The following is a 20,504-nucleotide window of genomic DNA, read 5'->3' as shown; positions in this document are numbered from 1 at the left end:
ACTATATAAACAGCACTAAATGAATCAGATATACACAAAGTTTAGCTATTTCAATAGGTCTTCACTACTTTATCACTACAATAATGCAACCGTTCTCAAGCGCATCCTGGTCAAAGAGGTTGTTATTTAAATGAGAACACAACACAAAAATCAAGTTGCCTCAGATTCAAAGAGTGTATCGGACAGTGTACAACTATATATTTGCTTTTGCTGTGCGCCGCTCCGCATGACAGTGAACTAAGGAAACACGAGTAGCTGTCTGCTGCAGGTAAAAGTTAAGAGGAAATTAGTGGACAATTGCTTTGTTCATGCAGTGAAATCCGCCTACGTAGTTTCTTTTCTTCATATAATTCCATAGTTACACCTATTTTTGCTACTGGTATATATGTTGATATGCTATCTGTTACTAAGCTTTATTTTACTTAAGTTTCATTTTATTCCATTATTTAATACCAAAAATACTACAATAATTCCACATTAGTTGTCCGGCTCCATGGATAAATAGTTAGCGTGCTGTCCTTTGGTTACAGGAGTCCCGGGTTCGATTCCTGGCAGGGTCTGGAATTTTAACCATCAATGGTTAATGTCGCTGGCACGGGGGCTTGGTGTATGTGTCGTCTGCATCATCATCATCATCATCATCATCATCATCATCATCATCATCATCATCATCACGACGCGTAGGTCCCCTACGGGAGTCAAATATAAAGACCTGAACCTGGCGAGCCGAACATGTCCTCGGACACTCGTGGCACTAAAAGCCATACGCCTTTTATTTCCACATTAGTTTTGGAACGGTGCTTCTACTTCTGTTCGGGAACAACGCAGTTACGAGTGAATTTACCTATAGAGAATCTGGATATCAAGTTGTAATTATTTTTAAAATATTTAGCGAATAACTAAAAATTAAATAAACAATGATAACGAAAGTGCATAAATACACTGGCGGAAAACTATATCCAAACTCCAAGAAGGGATTGTGTAAGGTTAACGAACGTTGCTAGGCGTGTTTATACATCTCATAGATGACGCTGATTCCAATGTCCCGCAAATAGCATTAGCGCGGCGCAAGTAGCGGCCACATGACGTTGCACATCAGATTTGCTTTAAATAAGGGCTGTACTGTGCGAGAGCGTCAGTTGAGATTGGATGGAGTAACTGTGAGTGGGTCAAGATTGTCTTTACGACGACGAAGAGGCCAGTACCAACAGCTCACTGCGTTTGAACGAAGCCATATAATGGGCTACGTGAAGGTGGATTTTCCTTCTGCGCTATTGCAGAACGACTTGGCAGGAATGTCTCCACTGTACATGCGTGCTAGCAGCATTTATCACGAGAAGGTACGCTGGCAAGAAGACAGGGCTCCGGACGTCCCCGTGGCACCACCGAGAGGGAGGACCACGGTGTACGGCGTTTGGCTGTGGCGCAGCGGACTGCGTCTGCAGCAGCAATTCGAGCGTCATTTATCACCACAGTTACGCAATAAACTGCTCGAAGTCGGTTATTTGATGGACAGCTCCGAGCCAGACGCCCTGCGGCGTACATTCCACTTACCCCAAACCACCACCGTCTGCGACTTCAGCGGTGTCAAGAGAGAGCTCAATGGAGGATGGAGTGGAGGTCCGTTGTGTTTTCCGATGAGAGCCGTTTCTGCCTTGGTGTCAATGATGGCCGTGTGTTGGTTAGAAGGAGGCCATGTGAGCGCCTGCATTCCACCTGTCTGCGGCGTCGACATCCTGGACCTACACCAGGAGTTCTGATCTGCGGAGCAATTTCTTATGACATCAGGAGCACTCTCGTGCTTATCCCACGCACCCTGACTGCAGATATGCACCTACGTCTGGTGATTCGACCTGTTGTGCTTCCATTCATGAACAACATTCCCAGGGGTGTTTTCCAACCCGATAATCACGTTCCCATGCCACTGTTGTAACCCAACGTGCTCTACAGAGTGTCGATATGCTGCCTTGGCCTGCTCGATCTCCCGATCTGTCCCTAATCGAGCACGTATGGGACTTCACTGGACGACAACTCTAATGGGAATGACAACCTCAATGGGTTTAGCATTCCTAACATTCCAGTTATAATGAGTAATCCTAAAACGTCTTCAATGACCCAACATTGAAATCACCACAATGTTTATCCTCAGATGCCATTCTCCTCTGAGAGAATGTTTCATGAGTTACTAGAAAACAGAAGGGTGATGTTATACCACTCAATGATGACGGCGTCATAATTCGGGAAAAAATAAAACTAGGGCGTATACGTGGAAACCGTCAGCCTTTAGTTTCGAATCTTGACATAGGAGCTTCCAGCGTTATACCGTTACTTCCTCGGGAATACTATCCAGTACTTTATAAAGGCAAAGTTAAGAGGTAATGATATGAAATACAGCCGGCATTCGAATACCTGAAGATTCCCGGTTCGGATTTCTCCCTGAGAAACACGTAGCTTCAGGAAAAAATGAAGTGGCGTATGGCTTTTAGTGCCGGGAGTGTCCGAGGACAAGTTCGGCTCGCCAGGTGCAGGTATTTTGATTTGACTCCCGTAGGCGACCTACGCGTCGTGATGAGGATGAAATGATGATGAAGACGACACATACACCTAACCCCCGTGCCAGCGAAATTAACCAATTAACGTTAAAATTCCCGACCCTGCCGGGACTCGAACCCGGGATCCCTGTGACCAAAGGTCAGCACGCTAACCATTCAGCCATGGAGCCGGACGTAGTTTTGGGAAAAGCAGGTGGTCTCAAAACCATGATCAAATGCCCAAAATGATCTAGGTAGGTTCCAGCGACAACAGAATTAGCTGAAATTCGATAAATATGGTTGTTAGAATATTTTACATTGTCTTTCTTGGACACGACATTCTTCTCAAATTTTATTCGAAGGGTTACGCAGCCAGTGAAATTATAGTTTAATGAATAGTAATGATGATAGGCCCCTTAGAAACTTTTTATGGCATGTTGTTATTAAGTCTTGTACAATTTTACGATATTATGCTTGTGATAATAATAATTATTATTATTATGATAATGATGATTGTTGTTCAAATAGGCCTAACATCCAGGTCATCGGTCCTATTATGCTTATCTTAAATAATGTAATATAACGGCATGCTTGAATTCTGACACTCTAAATACTACATGAGTTGAGACTTTCTTCACTTCCACTACATTACAGCACATTATCACGTAATTTGAGAAGATAATTTGTTTAACTCATTCCTGTTTAAAAAAGAATTAAATAAAATTTCATGTTACTTGTTTTTAAACTTCCGGGTTAAAATCACTAGAAGTCCGGGACTGCTGGCTATTACTGCATACTTCTATCTCGTGAAGATGCTTTCCTGTCGGCTGGCTCACTGCCAAAGCCACGGGAGATTGAAGCGAATGGGCGGATATCACAGGCTATTCAGCTGCCGAAAAGGAAGCCATTCAATTTTCCTCAAATCTGCATTAGTGCTCTGAATAAGAGGTTTTACTGTAGTTGAAGAACTGATGATTCCTACTCATGTTATATTCCGTAGACTAAAACACCCATAAGCATCTTAAGTAGGGAACTTCAAAGTTCGCTTGTTAAAGAAATTGCCAGAGGAGAACTACTGAACAAAACAAGGCCTGGGGCAAGATATTTAAGAGTTTGAAAATCTAGAAGGATAATGTGGCCTCAGGGGAGGTTATCGCATTGCCCTTCTTGAACGTTGCTTTAACAAACCCACTCCCTCCCTCGCCATTTGTTAATTCCTCTGTACCCCGCTGCATACCTCCTGGATGTTGGCAATTGTATGGCAATGTCCTTCAAAACCTCTATCTGTGCAACTGCCCACATTATGGAGTTAGCAAGGCAAATATATTTTCGTACTGACAATGATTCGGCAGTCTTTGCCACCAGAAATTAAACGGTACTCATACTTTAGTGTATGCTGAGTGAATCTCGAAACCGCGTTCTCCTCCAGAAGTGGAAATCTCATTTCTAAATGTTTCGACTTCTTGACAGGGAATCGAACTCACCTCTTTTCGGTTGTACCGAGCACACCTTTACCGCCACTGATAGGCAGGCGCTACGTGCTACCTCAAAATGTTGCCACCTCAAGAGCATTTGGTGTCACTAAAACGTCACAGTACGGAACTGAGCGCTGGGCAAAGGGCAAGAAGGAAACAAAATATCTAAAAGCTGTAGAGATGTGAATATGACAACTTGGTTTGCAATGTATGACAAAACAAGCTTCTGTCAAACAGAAACAGGAATTATACAGGGTGAACTTTAATAAAACCGACAAACTGCAGGGACTTATTCCTGACTGGAAATGGAGGAAACATGTCATATGAACATGTGTCCGGAAATGCATCGTTGCGACGGTAGAGGGCACGGACGAATACAATTTTCTCTGACTACTTGCAGTGTGTTTCTTTTGTTTCAGAGAGTGTGATTGTAGTAGCGTACTGTCGGAAGCAGAATGGTCCGGTATTCATGTCGGGAACAAGCCGAGATAGTGCTTGTGTACGACCAAGACAATGGAAACGGTCGAGAGGCAGCACGGCTATACCAAAACAAGTACCCTCACAGACACTAACCACATCACTCAATGTTTCAAGCCATGTGTGATCATGGGTCCTTTCAGACAGACGAACGTGCAAGGAGGCGGCGGACTGAACGTACACCAGATCTGGAGGAACAGGTTCTACAGGACATTGAGACGAACCCTAGTACAAGCTCCAGGCAAGTGGCGCCCGACTACGATTATGTGTATCCTGCATGACAACCGCTATTATTCCTATCACCTGCAACGAGTGCAAGGATGATCAGCAGTGGATGTACCTCTACGGGAAGGATTTTGTTGATGGTTTTTGCACCAGGTCATGACAGTTATGGGATTTCTGTCATCAGTTCTCTTTACCGATAAAGCAAACTTTACCAGAAATGGAATCGTCAATCTGCATAATTGTCATCTGTGGGCTACAGAAAATCCCCGGGGAATGGTTGCAGCGTCTCACCAGCATCGGTTCAGCATCAATGTTTGGGCAGGGATTCTTGGCGATCACATTCTTGGACCAGTTATTATTCCACAACGCTTCAACGGAGGAACGTACCTGGACTTCCTGCTGAATATTCTGCCTGGATTGCTTGAGAATGTGCCTTTGGCAATAAGACAGGATTATGTGGTTTCTGCATGATGGAGCACTATCCCACTTCCGCATTACAGTTCGCCAACACTTCAAAAACATCTTCCTCAGGCGCTGGATAGGACGCGGAGACCCTGTTGCATAGCCTCCTAGATCACCGGACGTAAACCCCCTGGATTTTTACCTCTGGGGACATCTGAAAAGCATTGTGTATGCTCAACCAGTTCCTGATGTGCAGACCCTTCAATAGCGTGTTCACGCCGCCTGTGCCGCTATTCGGCGAGAGGTCGGAACGTGCGAAAGAATGAGGCAATCCATGATACGACGTCTGAACGTGTGCATTGCAGCCCATGGAGGCCTCTTTGAACATCTGCTATGACATGGATGCGATTCAGCTATGTACTTTTGAATCCTTGAACTTACCTTATGGGTTCACTGTGTTCCGGGACTATTTGTTCTCGTTGCACGCACACCGTCCATTTCTGGAAAAATGTTCGTAGGGCAGTTTATTCTCCATTTCCAGTCAGGAAATGCAGTTTGTCGGTTTTATTGAAGTTCACCCTGTACATTTATCTAACGCACCACCTCATGCTATGATACCATACTCTAATAAGGAATTTACAAGTACGTAGTAAACATTTGTTAATATTTTGACGGAAACCAGTTTCCTAGTTCGGTAAAATATATACATAAGGCTTTGTCGTCGGGTTCCCACTTTAGGTGGCTATCAATAAAAAATACCAAGGTATTTAACATGAGTGTCTTTTGGTAGTAAGAAACAAGTAACAGGTAACGCAGACTCATGGTGTTCCTCACATAATGGTACTACTCACAGGTAACGCAGACCCATGGTGTTCGTCACATAATGGTACTACTCACAGGTAACGCAGACCCATGGCGTTCCTCACATAGTGGTACTAATCACAAGTTACGCAGACCCATGGTGTTCGTCACATAATGGTACTACTCACAGGTAACGCAGACCCATGGTGTTCCTCACATAGTGGTACTAATCACAAGTAACGCAGACCCATGGTGTTCGTCACATAATGGTACTACTCACAGGTAACGCAGACCCATGGTGTTCCTCATATAACGGTACTACTCACTTCGAACTCAGACCCATGGTGTTCTCACATAATTGTACTACTCACAGGTAACGCAGACCCATGGTGTTCCTCATATAATGGTACTACTCACTAGTAACGCAGCCCCATGGTGTTCTCACATAATTGTACTACTCACAGGTAACGCAGACCCATGGTGTTCCTCACATAGTGGTACTAATCACATGTAACGCAGACCCATGGTGTTCCTCACATAGTGATCCTAATCACAGGTAACTCAGACCCATGGTGTTCCTCACATAGTGGAACTAATCACAGGTAACTCAGACCCATGGTGTTCCTCACATAGTGGAACTAATCACAGGTAACTCAGACCCATGGTGTTCCTCACATAGTGGAACTAATCACAGGTAACTCAGACCCATGGTGTTCCTCACATAGTGGTACTAATCACCAGTAACGCCCAGACCCATGGTGTTCCTCACATAGTGGAACTAATCACAGGTAACTCAGACCCATGGTGTTCCTCACATAGTGGTACTAATCACAGGTAACTCAGACCCATGGTGTTCCTCACATAGTGGTACCAATCACAGGTAACTCAGACCCATGGTGTTCCTCACATAGTGGTACCAATCACAGGTAACTCAGACCCATGGTGTTCCTCATATAATGGTACTACTCACAGGTAACGCAGACCCATGGTGTTCCTCATATAATAGTACTACTCACAGGTAACGCAGAACCAAGGTGTTCCTCACGTAATGGTACTACTCACAGGTAACTCAGACCCATGGTGTTCCTCACATAGTGGTACCAATCACAGGTAACTCAGACCCATGGTGTTCCTCACATAGTGGTACCAATCACAGGTAACTCAGACCCATGGTGTTCCTCATATAATGGTACTACTCACTTGTAACGCAGACCCATGGTGATCCTCATATAATGGTACTACTCACAGGTAACGCAGAACCAAGGTGTTCCTCACGTAGTGGTACTAATCACAGGTAACTCAGACCCATGGTGTTCCTCACATAGTGGTACCAATCACAGGTAACTCAGACCCATGGTGATCCTCATATAATAGTACTACTCACAGGTAACTCAGACCCATGGTGTTCCTCATATAATGGTACTACTCACTTGTAACGCAGACCCATGGTGATCCTCATATAATGGTACTACTCACAGGTAACGCAGAACCAAGGTGTTCCTCACGTAGTGGTACTACTCACAGGTAACGCAGACCCATGATGTTCCTCATATAATAGTACTACTCACTAGTAACCTAGACCCATGGTGTTCCTCATATAATAGTACTACTCACTAGTAACGTAGACCCATGGTGTTCCTCATATAGTGGTATTAGTCACAGGCAATGTAAACCCATGGCACTCCTCCCCGAATAATACTAATCAGTTAATTACAGACCCATGGTGTTCCTCACATAGTGGTACTAATCGCAGGCAACGTGGACCCATGGTGTTCGTCACGTAATGGTATTGATCATAGATAATCTCATGGTTCCAAATCCATCATCCCTTTGTCGCCCCTTTTAGTCGCCTCTTCCGACATGCAGGGCATACCGTGGGTGCATTCTTCGCGTGCGTTCCCCACCTACAGAGGGCAAAGAATTATTTCGTCTCCAAGAATTATGGGCAAGAAATAAAAAAGGAAAACGAATGGGATAACTGATTTTGAAATTGAAGGAAAGCCTTCCCACTTCAAAGAATCACGACGGCAGAAAGAAACAAGAAACTAAAGTAAAATTATCCGGTTAGTTGAGCCGGAACCGTCAAGAACTCCTTTAAGAGGAGAAAACCGCCTGTTCTAGTTTCTTGATGGAAGGAATATTTTAACATCTGCCTCTTAGCACAGGCTAGAGCGAGATGTAGCATCCACTGATGTCTCAGGCTTACTTATGGCTGTAAAAATTTGAAGATGCTGAGATACGGGCGGGGTTGAGTAATTTCAGTACATTCAGAGCACGGATGTGAATAAAGGTTAAATTCATACGGTTATTCGCGCTACAGTATTATTTTCTGGTCCAGTAAGGATGACAATGGCAAACTCCCTCACTTCTGATCATGCATTGCACGCTTCATCATTGCATCGCCATCGGTCCTTGCGGTTTTCTTGTATTTGCATAATCTTTGGTGGTGTTGTCTGAAGATACAAACAGCCTTCGGGATGAATACTTAAGAGACGGACATAAGAGACAAGAAATGATGTGTTACCATGGACAGTTACAGTACCATATAGAGAACGTGTTATTATTGTACTAAATTAACAATTTCTGACGATCAACAGGGAACTTTGAGCTTGTACGTAATCCCGTCTTCGAGTCCAAATTACTGTCTAAGAAGCAATTGTAAATTGTAAATTGACTCTTAATGTATCTTATGAGTAAAATTTACACTTTGCAGATTTTATACGACATTTGAACGGAATCAGAATAGGCAATATAGTATTTCCTTACAAACCATATTGACTGTAGTTGTAGATTGGAGCTGTACTTTGACGTGTATGGACTAGCGTACTCTTGAGAGATCTACATACAGCTGTCTAAAATACCGGAGTGGAGAGTTTTATCCCAGATTTGTTCTTTAATCTGGTGACTTATTCATTGTGACAGCGATGACTAAATTTAGAGGAAATAGCCTCAAGTTAAGAAGGAACTGTACATCGGGATTGACAAGTGCTAAATCTATTCTAAAAATAAAATACTTTCTTCCTGAAGTTTATCTTTTTAGAATTTCTTCATTTTGTCTAGCTTCAGTACATTCAATTCCATTCCGTTGCACAAACCAGCTTTATAAACATCATCGTACTCTGCGGAGTCAATGTTTATTTGGTCACCTATCAAACTATTTAGAACCTGTTGGTTGATGACGTTAATTCGTTCGTTTCTTGGGCACAAAATTGCTACTTTGGAAAAATTGTACTCTCACTTGGATGGGAAGAAGAGTCAAGTGAATCTCGTACAATATATATTTTTTTAAAATCTGGTTTTATTGAATTTAGATAATGCCATTTGGCCTAGTTTTCCATTACTGAGGTTTAGAAGTCATTCATTGAAGGTAAATCATTTTGGGCCATAGTGTAGAATATTTTAAACTTAACTGACAACAGCTGCTCTGTGGCAGTGAGGAATTACTGCCAGGCACTTTCAGAAGTGTGTACTAAACAAGATTATTTTTCTAGCGGAAGGTGATTTGTTGTTCATTGTAAATAACTGATCTACTGTTGAAAGAGCATAATATTGGGAGTCATGTTTTCCTCGTCCAATATACATAACTTAGGAAATGAGAGAGGCTATGTATTTTCTGATATAATTCTTATGTTTTAGTTTTGTAGCTTTTTGCTTTACGCCGCACCGACACAGAGAGGTCTTATGGCGACGATGGGATAGGAAAAGCCTAGGAAAGGGAAGGAAGCGGTCGTGACCTTAATCAAGGTAAAGCCCCAACACTTGCCTGGTGTGAAAGTGGGAAACCACGGAAAACCACATTCAAGGCTGCTGACAGTGGAGTTCGAACCACTATCTCCCGGATGCAAGCTCACAGCTGCGCGACCCTAACCGCACGGCCAACTCGCCCGGTAACTCTTATGTTAGACGTAGAGGTCTACGAAATTAGAGTTATTACGCTCCCTTTTCTTTACTCAATTCATCTATCGTTTTAATTTCAGTTTTCTTTTTCTCCAACTGAATATTTTATATTTGACACTTTTGCCTTTGCCAAATCTTTTTTCTTCCTCGTGGTGTTTCAATAGGCCTACTTTGGATGATCGGCTTATTTACAGTTTGTTGATTTAACGCAGGAGATTCACACAAGCTTCGACAATTGAAAATTCTTTTCAAGTGAGACCTCATAATTTCATTCATGTAATGTTCTCCCGACAGATTTCTGCTGAAGATGACAGACGTGGCAAAAGCGATCGTGCAAACTCTACCATCGATCATGTTAGGCTAATGACCTACACGTTGATAAACATTGGGACTGGGGTCGGGAGCAGCCTCCTGTCCTGGAAACACAGTATTAAAGTTTAAACTATCGTAAATATTCATGCTGAAGCCATCATGATAAACACATGTATAGTGTGCGATAAATCAATATTTTTGACATTTCCTATAATTATCTGTATGTGCGGACGTATGGACGGTTGAACTATGTCCAAAGCTGCAAGCTCCAGTGAAAAGAAACAGCATTTTGCAGCCTAATTTTGTCCCTCTGGAGACAATATCTTGGAACAAATAATTAATATAAAAACCCCATATATAATCGTCCGCCTCTGTGGTGTAGTGGTTAGCGTGATTAGCTGCCACCCCCGGAGGCCCGGGTTCGATTCCAGGCTCTGCCACGAAATTTGAAAAGTGGTACGAGGGCAGGAACGGGGTCCACTCAGCCTTGGGAGGTCAACTGAGTAGAGGTGGGTTCGATTGCCACCTCAGCCATCCTGGAAGTGGTTTTCCGTGGTTTCTCACTTCTCCTCCAGGCAAATGCCGGGATGGTACCTAACTTAAGGCCACGGCCGCTTCCTTCCCTCTTCCTTGCCTATCCCATCCGATCTTCCCATCCCTCCACAAGGCCCCTGTTCAGCATAGCAGGTGAGGCCGCCTGGGCGAGGTACTGGTCATACTCCCCAGTTGTATTCCCCGACCAAAAGTCTGAAGCTCCAGGACACTGCCCTTGAGGCGGTAGAGGTGGGATCCCTCGCTAAGTCCGAGGGAAAAACCGAACCTGGAGGGTAAACAGATGATAATGATGATGATGATGATGATGATGATGATGAAATAAATTTGTCATTATAGTGCGAGAAAGTGGAGACGATGTCTACTACCCAAACACTTAAATATACAGAGTATAAATGTAATGAACATTTAACGATTGCCATTTGCTAACATCGCTCTCTGTAATGCGAACACATTAAAACAGGCAGCAGAACTTTGTTCAGTCTGATGCCAGTAGATGATATTAATGTTGCTACTTGTTCCAAACTAACAACCCCACTGCACTGAATGAGAAGCATTAACGACTGCTTTTTTCCCATTTATCGCTTTTAATTCGCAAAAGCTTCAAAGCTGACAGTAGGAATTCGATCAGTCCTATTACACTATGTAGATGACATTACTGTTATTACATGCAATGAAATTGTAATGTCACCTCGTGAAATGAGAGACATTTAATCGGAAAAGAACCAAGCATAAGAAATTCCATTTGTTGAAATGTCATTTCCCAGACTTAGTGGAAGACGTCCTATCTCGTGCTTTTCGATGCAGATTGTACCTGGGGTACAACTTCCCCGGCTATTTAAACTGCACGTCTTCTCTACAGCCAACGAACATGAGCTTGTAAACTCCCAAAGAATTTCGTCCTCTACAGTTAGATTGCTCTACCATCGATTTGTTAGATCCATTTCCCAGACTAAAGACTAACTACTTGATAGAGTAATGTTTATTTTAGGAGTTGGTAAATCTTTCTTCTGAGGATTGCTTTGTTAATGTACAAAAGTTGTCAACACTTCAGCTGGTTCCTTCTCGATTGTAATCTACCTATTAGAGGTTTGTAAATATGTTATGTAGCCCATTAAAACTGGGGGTGTGTACAAGAATCCAGCCTATCAGCAAAGTGTTCTGGAAGCTCCTCTTACGGGACTATAAAAGCAGGGCACTTTAAGGCCGTCTTGTCTGAATTGCTCCAGTGAGTGGGAGTGCGGCTTGACGGAAGCCTAGGAGGCAGGGGCGCGGCCTGCTGGAAGAACATTCAGCGATACAAGGTAATGACAGTATTTACCTAAACATGTGATAGCGCCTGCGGGTAGTTTGAGGGGAAAGTTTCAGCCGTTTTCATTTAATGTCATCTTGTAAATTGGTGGTTTAAATGTGGGATTATCGGAGAAGCCTGAGGACTCTGTTGCTATTCCCTACGAGGAAATATGTAATGTAAAGGAACAAAGAGTGATGACACTCTGTTCCCATTCAACCTTGCATTGGGTGACTTAAAGTTTTCAACCGCAAAATTTTGTAATTCTTGTCTCAGCTTTAAATATCCCTCCTTTAGTTACCCCTTGTGGTATAGGATTAGCCTCTGTATCGTTGGGTCATACGCCCACTTAGATTTTTAGTAATTTCTGTAAGGAGTGGAAGTGTTTCACCTCCTTTGTGGCCGGTTATGTGCAACCTTTCCTTTTACTATTTAGGCCATGAAGTACGGGCACTTGTGCCCCTGTATTATCCTTAGGGCGACTGTTTCTTGATTTTGGTCCCCTTTGCGAACAGTGAAGTAACTGATAAACCCACCATGGGGCAACTGTTTACGAAACATTTAAAATGGGGCTACCCGATCGGTTGCCTAATGTAATTGAAGTGTATCAAAAGAAATTGATTGCCTCTGTGAGGCTAGACTATGGTATTTAGGAGTTCAGGCGCCTCTGTAATATACCTGCTAGCAGTAAATTTTTCTCTTGTAAAACATTGTACCTGCCCGGAGCATTTATTTTCTTCTCTGTGTAAATTTGACAAACTTGTAATTATCGCAAGTTTTTGTACCTGATGTTCGGACTTCTAAGTTCCCGATGTTGTTAGAGCTGACGGGCTCGTTAATAACCTGTTCTATTGCTTGTTATGCATTCAGATTTTCTATATCTCATTTTTTAAAGGAAAGAAATAACATTTCCAAATTTGTTATGTTAAATGCTGCTCTAAGTAATTCCTTGTCCAGCCATTCAACCCAGGCGCCTCATACTTCTCTGTGAGGCACATAAACTCCGTAAGAGGTATAATATGTTTTCATACGCCAGAATGGGGAAAAATTAATTCATTCACTTCACTGAAAGATTGTATTTTCCACTATACAATGTTGAAGTATGACGGCCAATATTGCATTGTTATTGTAACCTATATCTGCCGTAGTTTCAGTCTTTCAAACGTTCCCGTTTTCTCAATGTATCTGTGGAAGGCAACAGAAATCAGAAATCATGCCGGTAAATATAGCTGTGTACGTCATCATGGCGAATAATAGACAATCACTTCTCTGTGAAAAGGATTTTTCTTCAAAAAGTACAAAATCATAATCGTGAGAAGTTGATTGCATTTTTATTGTAAATATAACAGATGACAACCCGTAACTGATACTAATTTCAGCTGTTGAAATATTCCCGTTTTCTCAATATCGCTGTGAATGACAGGAAGAATAGAGATTTTATATAGAGAGATTTCATGTAGCTCTCATTGTAGTAATTTTACTCCCACAGAAGTATTATTACATCATCTTGTCAAGATACAGTAGCTAGAGTTACTAAAAGATGAAGGAAGTTCTGTACTATAAACTGGAATGTCGCATCAATGTGTAATGAGACGACAGAAACTCATTATCCGCTGAACTCGTTAAATAACTGAACCCATTGTAATTAACATCAAAGCTTTGAACGATACAAACCACAAAGCCTGCTCTCGAGATTGGCTTTCACGAGGGTATGGGGGAAGTGAAAGAGGATGGGTAGGGATAAAAATGAAGCGAGATTAAGTCGCTATATTAACAACAATTTCGTTTTCTCAATTAGTCTGCTGGTCGGGAGGTATCACAGTCATATTATTTATGAAGTAACTAACCTTGGCCCCATGTACATTCAGATAGGGCTTGGCATGATGGCATGTCAAGTGCCCAGGCGCCCTCCGGAGAACAGTTGGAAGTGACAGGACATCACTCACTTTGGATACAATAGCAACATGAATTGCTGTTTATAAGTTCACCATGATATGTTTAGCTTATTCACTGGTTACCGTCCTGGTCTCGACTGGTATATTTCGTGAGAATTAACGAAGGAAATATCAGTTCAGCTCGTATCAATGTTCTCAGTTGTAATAGGTAAATACCTATTTACTGTGAGCAGAATTATTTTCTTACGAAATGCCTTTCGTGGTTGGGCAGTTGAATAATGATTGTAGAAATTGTGTTTTCATAGTATTTGAATTTTTTTTTTTACAATTTGTTTTACGTCGCACCGACACAGTTAGTTCTCGTGGCAACGAGATTTGGATTTTACCGAGATATAGCCCGCCTCAGAAGCATAACGGTTACGACTATTAGCTGCCATCTTAGGAGGCCAGGCTTCGATTCCTGGTACTGCCAGAAATGTATGAATGGCAGAGGGTTGGTTAAACGGATACGCGCAGCTCACCTCAACTGCATATATACCTGAAAGGAGCTGCACCACGTCTGGACGAAGACATGAGTTTACTTTACGTATAGCATTGTGTCAAGTGCACGATTCGAGAACTCAATTTAGTTCATTACTCTGTTCGCCGTCTGCAGTTTGGTGCTTGTAATCAGGCACTTGCTATTTCCTTTAATGGTGCTATCGTGAGTTTCATTATCGGACCTCGTACTGGAATGGGGTCACATTTGTTAGGCAGCCGGCACAGTGGCAATTAGACTCGAGTAATAAGGTGACCCTCTAGAGATTCACGACTAGATATTTTAATCTAGTCTGCTCATTAACCGAATGCAAATCTCTTCTAACTTATTTGAAACTTAACGTCAAATTGTTATGAATATTTTAAAATTGTCATACAAGATTTTACTAACGTCCACTCGTAATTAGTAACTGTTACGTTGGGGGTCTAGGATCTAACACCTAACAGCTCCATATACAAAATGTATGAATGTCAGTTCCATGTTAATCCCTACCTGTCGTAAGAAGCGACTGAAAGAGAAATCATCAGGGACTTTCAACCTGGGGGCGTGGGTTGGTGACCATCGGTCCTATAGCAGTTTGACATAGCTTCCACTCATTTGTGACAATATGCTAGTTTTAATCTTTCCTATCTGACCTCTCTTGGTCAAATTTTATTCTCTTCGACACTAACGTTGATAAGTTTGCAAGATCTGGATTGTCTTTCATCTTCATCCCATGTTTTCCTTCCCTCACCCCTGTGGTTGGGGGTGGTAGAATAACACTCACGGTATTCCCTGCCAGTCGTAAGAGGCAAGTAATAGGGGCCACAAAGGCTCTGAACTTTGGAACGTGGGTTGACGACTACGGGGCTCTTAGCTGAGTCCTGGCATTGCTTCCACTTCTCCCTTTGACCTGTCCTATTCGACCTCCCTTGGTTAACTCCTGTTCTTCTCCGACCCCGACAGTATTAGAGCACTCGAAGCCTAGGGAGTCTTTCATTTTCCCTCCCTTCGTGGCCCTTGTCTTTCTTTGGCCGACACCTTCATTTTTCGAAATGTCGGACCCCTTCCATTTTTTCGCTCTGATTAGTGTTATATAGAGGATGGTTGCCTAGTTGTACTTCCTCTTAAAACAATAATCACCACCACCATCACTTCCTTCTCCCTTCTTGTGTCCATGCCTTCGTACTCGAATGGGCCGGCCCTTCCACCTGTGTCAAATCCTTCGATACCCTTGACTGAAACCATCCTGATGCTCCGTCGCCAGGAGGTGTATTTTACTATGCAATAGCTGGCAGAGGGAATTGTTTTAAAATTTGTTTTATGCCCCACCGACACAGAGAGGTCTTATGGCGACGATGGGATAGGAAAGGGTAGGAGTGGGAAGGAAGTGACCATGTTCTTATTAAAAATACAGCCCCAGCATTTGCCTGGTGCGAAAATGGGAAACCATGGAAAACCATCTTCAGGGCTCCCGAATTCAAGCTGATAGTTACGTGACCCAAACCACACAGGCACTAGCTGGGTAGGGCGGAGGGAAAACAAGAAAAGCAAGCTAAATTGAAGTCCTACGTGACCGTTAATTATAATTCATGTATCAGGGGGCCAGTGCCTCCGTGGCTTAGGTGGCAGAGCGCCGGCCTCTCACCGCTGGGCTCCGTGGTTCAAATCCCAGCCAATCCATGTGAGATTTGTGCTGGACAAAGCGGAGATGGAACAGATTTTTCTCCACGTACTCCTGTTTTACCTGTCCTCGTTCTTTCCACCAACACTCTCCAATATAATTTCATTTCATCTGTCAGTCATTAATCATTGCGATAGGCTTCGGCAGCCGGCACAATTCCTATCATCGCCGCTAGATGGAGCTTCATTTATTCCATTCCTGACCCAATTGAATCTGAAAACAGGCTGTTACTCTTTTATTTCATCTGGAAACCAATAGTTCAACGTAGATTTCGAACCGTTACTTTCCATTCAACATCTCATTTAATATGGCGAGGCACTTGATTCATAGATCCTTGGTGATATACAGGCTGTTTGATATATAATTTCTGGATTGCTAAGTGAAGATATTTAAGGTCTAGAAAATCGTTCAAAGCATTCGATTTCTATATGCTTCACCTTTAATCCACAACAACCCATTCGCTTTGTTTGAAATAATTACTTAGACGCCATGTACTCACTGAGAAAATTCTCCACTTGCCTTCTCTCTCTGACCAGAATTTATATCATCAGCAAATTTTATTATTTAACCATTTATCGCACACAGCTTCTCTAATAGACTCAGTTCTCATTTGCTATAGTGTCTTCCTTTTCTCTTCCTAGATAGACGCGCCACGAGCGCTATTGAGTACCTATATATTTTTCAGTGTAGTCCTCATGTGTTTCTGTCAGTTCCTAATTTCTTTGTGAAAATGGAAAAAATGAAAATCCCCAGCCTGTTTCCAGTCATTCGGCCGGGTCTGGAATAGAATGAATGAAGCCCCCATCTAGCGGCGAAGATAGGAATTGTGCCGGCTGTCGAAGCCTGACGCACTCCTCTGGGATAATGATTAATGGATGAGGGATGAAATGAAATGATATTGGAAAGTGTTGCTGGGATGAACTATGACAGGGAAAACCGGAGTGCCCGGAGAAAAACCTGTACCGCCTCCGCTTTGTCGAGCACAAGTTTCACATGGAGTGACCGGGATTTGAACCACGGAACCCAGCGGTGAGAGGGCGGCAAGCAGCCGCCTGAGCCACGGAGTCTCCCTTGATTCTTTTGTAATTAATTTATTTTTAATGTAGGGTGGACCCGTCCTGCTCTGCAGCGTTCCTTATAAACAGGTCAGATAACTCGTCTTGATACGCCTGTCGCAGTCATATTGTTTTTGCCTGCCCTTTTCAGTAGTTTTATGAATATTCAATACCGGTACATAATAACTGATTCATTCGTAATGTAGTTTATAACACTCCTTTCCATGCACTCTTCTCTGTACTTTGACCATTCGAGCTTACCTGGATCTTAACATTTTCAAACGATCTTGCCCGAGATAGTACACCATACAGTTGGTCGTGGCTAAATACTGGTTCGGGTAAGTAGACTACCCACTTTTCCAAGAGTTTGTCCCTGCGCTAGTCGAGTTCATACCTTCCCGTCTGTACGTACGTAGACTGTATTCTCTTAGCAGCATGTAAGTTATTAACAACGTGCTGCCATCTGTTGAGTAAATTCAGAAACTGGGGAAAGTCAAAGAATCAAACAGTATGTGAGAGAGAATAGCATTCTTTCAATATCAGAGGAAGTGTATACCAAACCAAACCAAACCAAACCCCATGGCACTACAGCCCTTGAAGGGCCTGCAGATTACGAGGTGTCGTGTGGTCAGCACGACGAATCCTCTCGGCCGTTATTCTTGGCTTTCGAGACCGGGGCCGCTATCTCACCGTCAGATAGCTCCTCAATTCTAATCACGTAGGCTGAGTGGACCTCGAATCCGCCCTCAGGTCCAGGTAAAAATCCCTGACCTGGCGGGGAATCGAACCCGGGGCCTCCGGGTAAGAGGCAGGCACGCTACCCCTACACCACGGGGCCGGCAAAAGTAAACTCGTGTCCTCATCCCGAGGTGGTGCAGCTCTTTTCAGGCACACTCCCAATTGGAGGTGAGCTGCATGTACCATTTCAACCGTATACCAGCCCTCCTGCCATTCTTAAATTTCTGGCAGTACCGGGAATCGAACCCGGGCCCCCGAGGACGGCAGCTGATAACACTAACCGTTACGCTACGGAGGCGGACTGGAAGTGTATACTAAGGATGAAAATCACATATATCAGAATATTAACGAAAGCGTTCGTCGCTTTGCAACCTGCTAAGTACAGAATGTATTGCGGGTTAGGGTAAGCCTTCACCTGAAAGTTTTGGAGTGATCGTTTAATTTGATTTTATGATTACTCAAAGTTGGCTGAACTTAGAGACCTATCTCTGATTCACCGGCAGGTAATTCCGGAGAGATTAGAATAGAAATACAGGAAATTGGTCCAGTAGAACGGACGGACGGATTTGCCAAAGCTGTTTCTAGTAATTTTAATATATACTAGTATATACCCGTTGAAATTCATTGGAATACTAGGTCCTTGATTCGGTAAAGTATATTTATCTGGCACTTGCAAACTGTTGTGCTACTTGACCAAATAGGAGAAAATTTAATACAGTTCTGAATAAAGCTTGTTTGGAAGCACGCGGAAAAATAGGAAAAACCTGTCTAAAATCTTCACTTAGAACAATAATTTTCCCTCAAAATGAGATGGAATTTCTCATGATGTCTTTCAAAAATCTACTAAATACAGTCTCCAGGAATTAACTTATAGACTGAAGTGTGTAGTACCTATTTGCAGAGAAATGTAACTCCAATGAAGTGTGTAGTACCTATTTGCAGAGAAATGTAACTCCAATGAAGTGTGTAGTACCTATTTGCAGAGAAATTTAACTCCAATGAAGTGTGTAGTACCTATTTGCAGAGAAATTTAACTCCAATGAAGTGTGTAGTACCTATTTGCAGAGAAATGTAACTCCAATGAAGTGTGTAGTACCTATTTGCAGAGAAATGTAACTCCAATGAAGTGTGTAGTACCTATTTGCAGAGAAATGTAACTCCAATGAAGTGTGTAGTACCCATTTGCAGAGAAATTTAACTCCAATGTTTCTGAAATGTAGTGATGTTAGAGCAACTCCTTAAACACTACATTTATTGTCCTATGGATCGCTGGGACTATCTGTACTTTCAAAGTGTCAAATGATCGAACTCGAGACATTGCTACGTACAGTTGGCCATGGCTAAATACAGGCTGGGATAAATATATACCAACACGATCTAAAGTCTGTCCTTGAGCTTCGTTATTCGTCATTATATTTGCAAGGAGAATAGGAAACTGGCTTCTTCAAAATTAAATGGAAGAGTAGTGTCGATGGTGTTAAATTAATTCTAGGAATCAAAACTCTCTGTCCCACACTTAACTCCGTAATGATTACTAGATCTAAATAACTGACATGAATTTTTGGTACAATCTTGTTCCGTTTAGAAGCTCCTAGGAAGCATTAACGTTTCTTACTAACATTACAATTGCTCCAGGTTTTAATTTGAGGACATGAAGAGGCAAGCTACTTAATTGTAAGCTATTCAGAAACTCTATAAGGGAATTGGAGATTTTCATTTCCATATTCAGTAATTAAGTTATTTACTCTGATGTATGTTGTGACCGTTCCATGTTGATCTGTAACTTAAAAATTGATTTGATCACAGTGTTCGTTTATAGAGGCAAGAATGGCAATTTTGGACAAACTTATAGCATATTCTGGTGACTCAAATTTATTTCCGTAAATTTCAGATACGATGTCTCGCTTCGCTATGATAGAGGGTGGTCGGTCAATAACGGATTGCTCTGGCTATTCATGATTCAGTGAAGGATAATCTCCATTATGAATTTTCAGCAAACAAGCAGTAAGGTCTAATTCTTCTGGTCTTGTCCGACTCGTTGGCTGAACGGTCAGCGTACTGGCCTTCGGTCCAGAGGGTCCCGGGTTCGATTCCCGGCCGGGTCAGGGATTTTAACCTTAATTGGTAAATTCCAATGGCACGGGGGCTGGGTGTATGTGTTGCCTCTTCATCATCATTTCACCCTCATCACGACGCGCAGGTCGCCTACGGGGGTCAAATAGAAAGACCTGCACCTGGCGAGCCGAACCCGTCCTGGGATATCCCGGCACTAAAAGCCATACGACATTTCATTTCTTCTGGTCTTGTTCGCATGATTTTTAAACATATGAAATATTTTAATTCCTGACCAAATAGGAGAAAATTTAATACAGTTCTGAATAAAGCTTGTTTGGAAGCACGCGGAACAATAGGAAAAACCTGTCTAAAATCTCCACTTAGAACAATAATTTTCCCTCACAATGAGATGGAATTTCTCATGATGTCTTTCAAAAATCTGCTAACGTACATTATGGCATGTACATAATGGAGTGTGGCCTCTGGAAAGACCTGGTGCTCATCTTTCGATTTGATGCCTTATAGGCGACCTGCGTGTCTATGAAGATGGAGCCCTAATTATGATGAATTCTAATGACGAGGACGGCACACGCACCC

The sequence above is a fragment of the Anabrus simplex genome, chromosome 7 (assembly GCF_040414725.1).
Source record: "Anabrus simplex isolate iqAnaSimp1 chromosome 7, ASM4041472v1, whole genome shotgun sequence".
Classification (NCBI taxonomy): Eukaryota; Metazoa; Arthropoda; class Insecta; order Orthoptera; family Tettigoniidae; genus Anabrus; species Anabrus simplex.
Note: the sequence above shows the minus strand (reverse complement) of the source record.